Here is an 11,520-nt window from a genome sequence, read left to right on the forward strand (position 1 = left end):
ATCTCTGTTGCTTTAACTTTAGCTTGATTTCTCACTCAGCATCCTTAAAGTGATACCAGGAAATTCCTTTCCTGGTGCTATGACTACTCTGACCAGCCCTTGAAAATTCTCTAGCTGGAGTTCTTCAGTACCTAATCATGCATTCTGGTTATGTATACCATCTGCAAAACTATCTCCTTAGAATTGAAAACACTCTGTGCCCAAACCCAGGAAGGCTCGTGCATCAGCACATTTTCCATTGGCGTTTTTTAAAATCTATCCTTACTACCAATCTCACCATTCGTGATGGTGGATTACAAGGAAAATAGAGTGAAGCATGGAATCACTATGATGCATTTCCCCCAGCAGATAATGTAATAATTGTACACGAAAGAGAAAGATCTTCAATCCGTTGGTTCATTTCCCAAGTGGCAGCAAGTGCCGGAGCTAACTGATCCAAAGCCAAGAACCAAGGCTTTGGGCCATCCTCAACTGCTTTCTGGGCTACAGACAAGGAGCTGGATGGGAAGTGGAGCAGGCGGGACATGAATCAGTGCCCATATTGGATCCTGGCTGATGCAAGGCAAGGACTTTAGCCACTAGACTATTGTGCCAGGCTTGAAAATGACTTTTGTATACTTAAACATTGTAATATTGTTTAATTTTTTATTAAGGAATATTTCATACATTACTTACATATCTCCATATATGTATCCCTCAGTCTCAGTAACTATCAATTCATGAACCAAATTGTTCTTTTTATATCTCTACTTCCCATCCCTGGATTTTTCTTTGAAGCAAGTACCAGACACTTAACTTTATACATCAATATTTCATCATTTATATCTAAACAGAACTAAACTCAATATCATGACATCTAAAAAAGTTAGCAGTTAATATTATAAAATAATCAATGTTCACTTTTCCATAATCATATTATAACTCAATCAGTGTTTCTCAAATACTAAATAGGAATTATTAGGAAATTGCAAGAGATGAACTATTCAAAGATTTGGAAAGTCTTTGATTCAGCAGATATACAGAGAAGGCTGAGATTCTAAATTGCTGACCCTTTCTCAGGTCACTGCCATTGTTCTGTTTCTTAGATCAGTGATTAACAAGGTGATTTTTTTTTTTAGGATTTTGTTTAAATGTTCAATACATTTTCTTAAAGACCGATATGTCTTAAGTTATCATACTGATAATCTCATAACATCATAACATTATTTTTAAGAATATTTTTCCTTGAGTATGAAAGATGTAGAAAGAGAGAAAACACATTTATACCTGCTGTTGGTTCATTTCTCAAGTATCAGGTGCCTAAATTTGAGTATCTGGGGCTAGACTATGGTGAAACTGCAAGCAAGGAGCTAATTTCAAGACTTATGGCTAAGCAGAACCCAATGATTTGAACCATCATCACTGCCTCCTAGGATCACATTAGTGAGAATTAGGAGACAAAAGTTCAACTTCAACAGACATTCCATTATGAGCCATGGGTACCAACCTGTGTCTTGAACACTAGGCTAGATAATCATCTTCATAAAATTATTTTGGATTGTTTATTTATTCCAAAATATTTGTTTCGAATACTTGGCACTGTCATACGCCTTGGAAATCAGGGAAGCTGGTGAGATATAGTTTCTTCATCTTTGCTTAGCTAGTAGCTTTCCTGAAAGGTAGAAATAAATTTCTACAGCATACTTATCCTGAATTTCTGATCATCTGTCCTTTTCTTTCTTTTTTTTTTTTAAAGATTTATTCATTTTATTACAGCCAGATATACAGAGAAGAGGAGAGACAGAGAGGAAGATCTTCCGTCCCATGATTCACTCCCCAAGTGAGCCGCAACGGGCCGGTGCACGCCAATCCGAAGCCGGGAACCTGGAACCTCTTCCAGGTCTCCCACGCGGGTGCAGGGTCCCAATGCATTGGGCCGTCCTCAACTGCTTTCCCAGGCCACAAGCAGGGAGCTGGATGGGAAGTGGAGCTGCCGGGATTAGAACCGGCGCCCATATGAGATCCCGGGGCTTTCAAGGCAAGGACTTTAGCCACTAGGCCACGCCGCCGGGCCCTGTCCTTTTCTTATACTCATATTTGTAGACACATTTGTATAACACATCTCATTCGTGATAAGATTGGCAATGCTTTCTGTGTCTGATGTAACAAATTACTAATAACTTGCTGGCTAAGACAACATGGTGAGTTCTCTAAATTTTAGAGAGCAGAAAGCCATTGTTCCTATTTCTTTTCCTATCTTGGACTGCAAAGCTGATGGTGGTACACAGCATGACCAGTGGGGTGAGAGCAAAATGAGAGTCGGAGAATGCAACAATTTCAAACTCATATTCCAGATGTGAGTGCCACGATGATTTCATGAATATTAATGCTTCATAATTTAGTATAGTAAATGTACATAACTATAACATTGGATTAGTAAGGAGAAGCCCAACCTATCATTTACAACATTTCACACGTCAGATGTCACCTTGTTATAATAGTTTCATTATGGCAAATTACACATATGGTTAATGGTCCTTCATATTTTATCACTTTTTAATTATGGCTCAAGATTTGAAAATGTCATTATCCTTGATTCATAAGGGTCAAGAAAGTGCAAATTCATGCAATGCTTGGAATTACTATCATCATCTCTTCCCTTAGTTGTTAAAGATCTATAAGAATTTAATTTTGTTTTCAGTTAGCAGATTATTATACCCCTTTAAAAATGTAGAATCAGAGCAGCGCAGTATGTTAATCTGCTTCTTGTGACACAGTCAACCCCTTTGCAGTGCTGCATAGAGCTCCTCTGCTTCTGCTTCAGCTTCTTCTCAGTCTGCCTGGGAAGGCCTCTGTAAAAGTCTCATGTGAGAGCCTGGGATGGAGTCCCTCACTCCTAGTATTGGCTTGTTCCAGAAAAGGATGGTGTGACCATTTGGCAGGTGAAGCAGTGGCTAGAAAATCTCTCTCGTTCATTTGCTTACTTTCTTATCTGTCACTCCACATTATAAGTAAATCTTTTCTTTTTCTTCTTTTTCACATCTTAATTTTTATTGGAACAGAATTTAGAGGATAGATATTGAATGTGGCATTGACCAACAAATCTGTCTTATTAAAACAAAAATATTATTGAAGAATACAATAATAGCATATAATTTCACTCTTATGGAACAAATTCTCAAATTAATTGACTTTCACAGAAAAATAATGCTTTAATCAGAATTTTAAGACCAGGAATCATCAAACAACACATAGTGCTAAAATACTTAGCTGTGTTTTTATCAACTTTCACAAACATTCAGTCAGCATTGTCTGAGCAAATCATTTTTAGTGCTTCATAGTCCTCCATCTGTCTTTCAGCATGACACTTGTTCTGTTCTTGAATTTATAATATAGTAGCGTTTTAGTCCAGCTTCTTTCTCCCCATTTCCTCACACCAGATTTCGAATTCTTCTTCTAAAAGTCAATATACTATGAATATTCAGATATGAGTCTTAGATTGCTTCACTGACACTTTGATCAGATTACAGAATTTTGCTAGACTTACAGTGGTCATTCATGTACTAACTTTCAGTCACTGTTCTCCCTCTTCCCCATTTCTAAAAGCACAGAATATGTTACCAGTTTTGTATCTGTATCGATGGAATCATACTGCATTGTTTGTTGGTATTTATGTTTTTCATTCAGGGTTATGTTTGTAACAGTTCTGTATTTGGGATTTAGTTGCAGATTACTCATTGCCATAGCTTTATAGTGTCCTGGTACATGAACAGAATATGGTTTATTTATCTGCTCCTGTGCTTACAAACATTGAGATTTTCAGTTCTTTAGCTATTCCCAGTATTTGTCCTTTGGTGGATATATGTCCGTATTTCTATTGAATGTATTCATGGGAGGGAAGTGATAAGATAATAAAATATGCATTTGACCTTTAATAGATACTGCTGAAGTGTTTGCACAAATTTACACTACAACTAGCAGAATATAAAAGTGTTAAATTCTCAACAACTTGTCAGTTTTTGATTTTTGCTTCTTTGTAGTCATATTCCTGGATGTGTAATGATATTGCATCATGATTTAATTTATATTACTTTGTGCCTACTGAAGCAAAGCACATTTTTGGTTTTTTATTATAAATAATACATATTTATTAAAAATTCAAATACAGAAATAAAAGCACAATATCCCACCCAGTATACAGACAGCCACATAAATCCCCTTCCCTCTAATCCCATTCCCCAGAGGTTATCACTGTGAACAAGTTAAAGTATATCCTTTGAAACATTTTCCTTTGTATATATACATTTTTGTTTTTTCATGATCATTTGGATAGCCTCTTTGTTCAGGTTGCTTGCTCATTTTTCTATATGCTTTTCAAAAATCCTATGACAGATGCATGTGTTAGAGATATCTTTTCCTACTCAGCCATTTTTTATTCTTTTTCATAGTATATTTTGATAAGACAGAAGATCATGATACATTTAGGTTTATAGTAATTTTGAGGTTGCACTTACATGAAATACCACGACTTAGTCCATAGCAATCACTGAACCAGAGCCTTTGTGGTTAAGGAAGCCTTTCTTCCTTAACTACTTATTTATCCTTCTTTTCTCTAAGTTTCTTCCACATATTTTTCTGTTTGCTCCCAGTTACTGCTTCACGTAACAAAGGTTTTGGTAATTTCACTTTTCAATCCTCTCTGAATAGTTCCTGAGGAAAAGAGCTGCCTAAATCTTATTCCCTTCATACATCCAATGGTTAACTTATAATAATGAAAGATAGGATTAATTGAAGTGCAGGCAATATTCTCAAATATTAAATAGATAATCTCCCTATGATTCCTATAAGTATTCTATAATGTGCATGCTATTATTGTTCCCATTTTATAGATTAGTACAATTATATGCAGAGCAGTTGAAATATCTTGTCAATTCACACACACAGCTAGTAAGCCTAGGTAGTATTATTTCAGAAACATATTTCTGTTATAATGCTGCATCCTTATGGAAGGCAATTAATAAATATGTGCTTAATGAATACATTGTGACTGGAAAATACCGTGAAAAAGTCATATTCAACAGGTTTATTTTTATAAGTATGCTATCTAGGGCCAACAGGTGAAGTGATTTTCTCAATTTACAGCAAAATTTCAAATGTGCTGGCTGTCATTGTAGTGTGCTTTCTCCTGCCATGCTCTCAATCTCTCTTGTCAAAAAGATACCATTTACTTACTTATAGAATCCTGCTAAGCTCCGCTGCCTTCAAAAGATAATGATGAGCACAAGTCATTTCTAGTGATAAAAATCAGTCACCTAGACACATGGCCTGACAGCAAAAAATTGTGTGGAGTAGACTGGTGAAATTATCTATAGAATCATATTGTTATAGCTGAATAAACTTAACATCCCACTGCAAAGTGAAAATTGAAAAAACTTTGAAATCTGAATATTTCTCTTCATGAAACAAAACTAAAATTTTCATTTTTTTCATGTATTTATCTGATGTCATAGTGAGGTTTCTGGTGGACTTAGTGTATACTGCCCTCGCCTGCTTTAATGGTCTTTGCTTCACCACCTCATGAGAAATATAAGCTGCTATCTTATCTCAAAGGCGATATCCTGAGTGCTAAAAAGTCTGATTTAAGATAGGGTAGAGGCTGTTGGCTATTTCTATTTCTTGGTTAGTAACTCCATGAAATACAAATTTGCATCAGCTAAGCCAAATTGGAACAGCTTTGGGAAGGATAGATTTCTTTTATCATTTATTGTGATGTAGGTATGCTGGAAATGAATTATATCAGATTCTGCATACTTAAAAACCTATTTAGGGACCAGCACAATGGTACAGTTTTGTAATCCTCCCTTTAAAGCCAGGATTCCATAGAGGCAATGGTTCATGACCTGTCTGCTCCACTTCCCATCCAACTCCCTGCTTGTGGCCTGTTGAAGCAGTGGAGGATGGCCAAAGATCTTGAAGAGACTTCTGGCTCTTAGCTTTGAATTGGCTCAGCTCCAGCCATTACAGATACTTCAGTAATCAACCAGGATCAATAATTTTTAACCAACAATTTTATATTATAGAATCATGTGGAGTATTGTCTCAGGACATAAAATGGGAAATGAAGTGTTAGAAGACTTTTCTCTCTCTCTCTAAAAATATGACTTTCCAATAAAAATAAATAAGTCTTTGAGAAACATATTTATTTTAACATCAGTTTTGAAAATAATTTTAATGAATACAAATTTCTATATTGAACTTTGTTTTTTCTCATTATGTTGAAGAATTTGCCCCAGTCTCTTCTCATTTGTGTTACTTCTAAGGAAAAATATGCTAATGCTCCTATAATTGTTCCTTTTTGTATAACAGTCTCTTTTCCCTCTAGATACTTTAAGTATTTTTCCAAAACTAAAAATAATTATGTTGTGAGTTTCTTTTAGTTTGTTGTGCTTGTTGACCACTCATAGTGTGATTCTATGCGCATTGTGTAGTTTTAGTTTAATATGGCAATCTTTGTTCATTATTTGCTCAATTTTTTTTCTGTTGCCTCTCTACTTTGCTGTCACTTTGGAAGCTCCATTACTTTAGGTTGTTCCAGTTCTCACTGATGATTTCCTATTTATTTGTTTATTTATCTTTTTATTTTGGATAGTTTCTATTCCTATGCCTTCAATCATATTTTTTTTTGTCTATGTTGTTAACACCCCATCATATTTTTAATCTAAGACACTGTAGTCTTCTTTAAAAGCTTAATTGGATTTCTACTGTACCCTCTGTATCTTTACAAACTTCAACATGTGGAATGCAGTAATTATTAACTGTTTTCATGCTCTTTTAAGATTTGTGTCAGTTGTGTGTCAGTGTCAATTGATTAATTTTTCTTATTATATATCATACATCGTTTTAAAAGGTATGTTTATTTGAAAGAATGAGAGGGAGAGGGGAGGAAGAGAGAGATAGAAACAGAGAGAGAGAGAGAGAGAGAGAGACAGAGAGCGAGAGAGAGAAAATGAGATCTTTCATCCATTGATTTGAGATTTTTCATCCATTGACTTGCTTCTCAAACAACCACAATGGCTGGTGCTGAGTAGGCCAAAGCCAACAGCCTGAAACCTTCAATGGAGTCTACCACATGGTTGTCTTTCATTGCTTTTGCAAAATACATTATCAGGGAGCTGATTCAGAGGTAAAGTAATCATGATTCCCACTGGGTCTCATATGGGATGCTTGTACCACACACTGCCACAGAAATAGGCCCATTGTTTTTCATCCTTTTTTTGCTTCCTTATATGTCTAATAATATATATTGGAATACAAGACATGTGAATTTCATTTTTACATGGGTCTTTATTGTTTGGTTTTAGTTTTACACAATGTATTCTGAAGCTCTCTTGTCGTGGAACTCAGTTATTTCATTTCAAAATACTTGATTTTTTTTCATATTTTGTTTTTTCAAAGATTTCTTAAGGCACACAAAGTATTGCCCAACCCGGATTTATGTTTATGTACACAATGTACTTATTTTCTTTTTCAAAGATTGATTTTTTCCCTTGAAGGTTGGTGTTAGGGAGATAAAGAGACAGAGAGTGAGCAAGAGAGAGACTTTGCATCTGAGATCAAAGACTTGGCCAGGCCAAAACCAGGAGCCAGCAACTTCTATTGTGTCTCTTTGGGTTTCAGGAACCTAAATACTTGGTCATGCTCTTCCATTTTCCATATGCATTACCAGGGAGCTAAAATGAGAAATGTAGTTAGAACTCAAACCACTGTTCATCTGGAATGCCATTGTTACAAGTAGTAGCTTAATCCACTGCACCACAACACAGCTCCATTCATGCAGTTCCAATACAGACAATATTCATTCAAAATTACAATTCAATTTTTAAGCAGAAATGAATGAGATTCATGAACATAATAACCCCGTTGTCACAATCATAATAAAATTCCAACCACATTTCACCCAATTTCTCTACACAAGTAGTGTATATTGAGTGTGAAAATGCAGAAGTGATATTGCTGTAGCCAATTAGAAGAAAAAAAAAGTCTATACACCAAGATATTACTGGTAGCATGTTGGAACCTTATCATAGAACTATTATCAGTTTTTAAAATTCCATAATACTTTAGCATTTCTACTTTTCTGATATGGGTTTTGGCCTTCTAATCTTAAAAATAGTCATATTTTTGTACATAAATAAAATTCAAAGAGTAAAATAAGGTATAAAATGAAAATTACAAGCCAAGATATGCTCCTTATACTGAATCATAGAACCATTAACATTTTAGACTATTTAAAAGAATTTGAACCTACGTTAGCGTATATTCACACTTGCATATATGCATTATTCCTGAGAATATAATTATGATTAGTGTACTTTTCTGTACCTTTTCTGTAAAAATTAATAATGATGCTAACTGACATTATCTTTGGAGATACTTTCTTATTAGTGAACTTGTATTTTTGTAGTTTTTTTTCTATCCCTACAAAATATTATTTGTCATTAGAAAGATTCTTCATTAAGTCCATAGGAATATGCACATCATAAAATATTGTGCACAGATATCAACATTGTTCTCCACTAAAATGAATTTAACTTTTAACTTCATTTTTCACAAACTTCCTCAACTGCTCTTCTATAAGCAAAACAGGATTTAACAACTCATGGTAAAGTAAACTCATTCGACTAAAAGTAATTTTTAGTAAGTAGGATAAACTGCTATCCACATTACAAGGAAAGTGGTGTTTGCAAAACACCATATTAATGAGAGACGCATAGAAAAATGTAATAATTCTAAAGTATTAAGCTATTTGAGAAATATAAAAAGCAAAATACCTAAAGATGGTGAATCTTCTCACATTTTTGGTGAATGGATTTTATGTACTTTTGGTGATGCAGAATTTTAGAACGTTCTGTAAAAATGAAATGAAATATAAATTCATTTTGGTGTAACATTTTTGAAATCCATGCATTGAGTTTTTCACAATATGAAATTTCATGAACATTTCGAATATTCTGTGCGGGTATGACTTTCACAGTACTTCTTCATTAAAATCAACTTGCCTGTTAGCTCCATTTGCCATAAACCTTTTGAATTTCCTTGCTATTATTCTTTGAACATAAATATTCTTACAGAACATCCTAACACAATAAGTTTCCGTCCCTACCCCACTCTAATCTACATACAGTACACTACACTACACACACACACACACACACACACACACACATTTATTCTTTCTCTCAGACAACTGATTAGTATTCTTACGTCAAATAGAACTCAGCATAGATGGAAAAGGGGTGTGTGTGTGTGCGCATGCACAATATATATGGGGGATAATAAGAGATGTATCGACATTGTTCAACATAATCCAGAATTGTGCTAATCACAAGGCGTAATGATTGGACCCTACCTTCCACGTTAGTAAGAATAAACACTGAATCTAGCATCCGCTAGTGTATGTAAAAGGACTTGTAACCACTTCAATTTTAATCACTTTGTCCTGAGCCCTTTTGAAATTTAGATGCTTCTATTTCATTAGAATCATTAGTACAGTAAAGCCAACAGAAATAAGGGGGGGCAGAGTCTCGTTTTTGACTTTTATGTCTGCTCCTTAGTTTTAGTCTTTGTGCATTCTATATTTCAAATGAAGTATCTGGAGTTCTAATCAGAGTGCAAAAACACTCAGACAAGAGTTATTGAGCATTTCTACAAATATTCTCTATTTTAATTTTAATGTCACCATTTCTTTCCCCCTAGGATTTGGAACCATTACTCTCAGATTTTCTCAGGGTATGAAAATCTTCCTAATGTTCTTTTAAGCTTTATTATTTTAAATCAAAACCTTTATGTTATTTAAGCTGTTACACTTTGGATCAGTGAATTTTGGGAACCTGCAATTCCAAAGGTCCTGGATTTTCAGGATTTTCAGGAATCATTTAAAAGTGAAACTGCAACATCTTTATCAGGGCTGCCAGCAGCTTCACATCTTCTTCACAACCCAGACAATGACACGTGTCTCTTTTTTTTACATCTGCAACAGCCGCTACATATTGTAGTACCTCATTTCCTTCAATTTTGAGTTTTGCAATTTGAATTTGTTAGACTGTAATCTCCAAATTAAAATCTCATCCCCCACCCCAGCTAGGTTTTTCTGTAGTTTCTCTCTTTCCTATTCTGTACAAACGCTGGCTAAACACCGTGCTGGATTTAGTAAACCCCTTGACTCTGGATCAGTGAATAAGGACCTGTATCTCTAGTGTTTGAAGTCAGGATTCCTTGGTGTTATGAAAGGTTAATAAGAAAGATGTTCACCGTGGGTGAGATTTTCTATGATTAATGATGTGAAATGATTGTATGTGCATTTCCAAGGGCAAAGGCAGCTTTGTGTCAGATATCATGGAAGGGCAGCTTTGTGCAGTATTCTCTAAAGTGAAATAGCTACATTTAAACTGTAAGACTAGATGAAGAAAAAGAATCATCATAATAAGATAAATGCATGCGTGGCAAGAGCACCTCTCAAATACTGAGAACAATGAGGTACTCGTTTTTTTTTCTTTCTTTCTGTACTGTCAAGATGTTACCAACCTTGGGTTCTTTGCCATACCTGCAAATAGAATTTGACAGAGAATCAGTGTGGCATGCCAAACAAGTCTTAACGCACAAACATAAAGCAGACAACATGGAAGGAAGTGGTTCTGACCAGTAGTTTCAGGAGATCAACAGGATAGGCTTTTAGCTGAGTGGAGATGCATAGTGGTTTTCTCTGGGAACACCTCCTTAGCTATATGAACAAGGTACAGAGCTGGCTCTTGCCGCTTGCTACTTGGCACCTTGATTTGCACTCAGTTCTGTTTGGCATAGGCAAGGTTCTTTTGCACAAAACATACTCAGAGTATTGTGTTGCTTACTATTTTCATTCCAGGAATGACAAATTAAAGTTAGATTAGGCTAGTTTGGGCATCTGGGGAATGTCTGCAGGTCCATTTAGTCCCTAACATGACAGTAGGAGAGACAATTTACAATTAGGGTCTGGATGCTTCTTGCTCCTGATTGGTTTGGAGCTGGAGATGCATACATTCAATTAGAGATGGGAGGAGCACCTCATTTTATGAGTCCTGTTTCCTTTCCCAAAGAGATGGCACACTAAATTCTTCTATTGATCTCTCTACTTGCTTTATGCAAAATGCTCTATTAAATCTCATGTTTGAAATGAGTAATTTTGGCATTTACTTTCAAAATGTATTCATTTTATGTGGGCAATTGCCTCTGGGCCCCTGCCTCCTACATGGTGGGCATGGATCACCGTTTACCTGCCCATGACCTGAGACAAAGCTTTCAGCCTCTGACATGACTAGAAGGTCAAGAGAAATAAATATACACATGGAACGTGACCTCTGACATTACCAGAAGGTCAAGGGAAATAGACGTGCCTTATAGACAGTTACAGCATCTTTCATGGGTAAGGGGATTGCCAGAAGACACCTCCCCTTCCTTAGCCTTTAAAACTTGTAACTTGTGCATAATAAAGCAGACATTCCTCAC

The sequence above is a fragment of the Ochotona princeps genome, chromosome X, assembly GCF_030435755.1.
Source record: "Ochotona princeps isolate mOchPri1 chromosome X, mOchPri1.hap1, whole genome shotgun sequence".
In the NCBI taxonomy this organism is placed as follows: Eukaryota; Metazoa; Chordata; class Mammalia; order Lagomorpha; family Ochotonidae; genus Ochotona; species Ochotona princeps.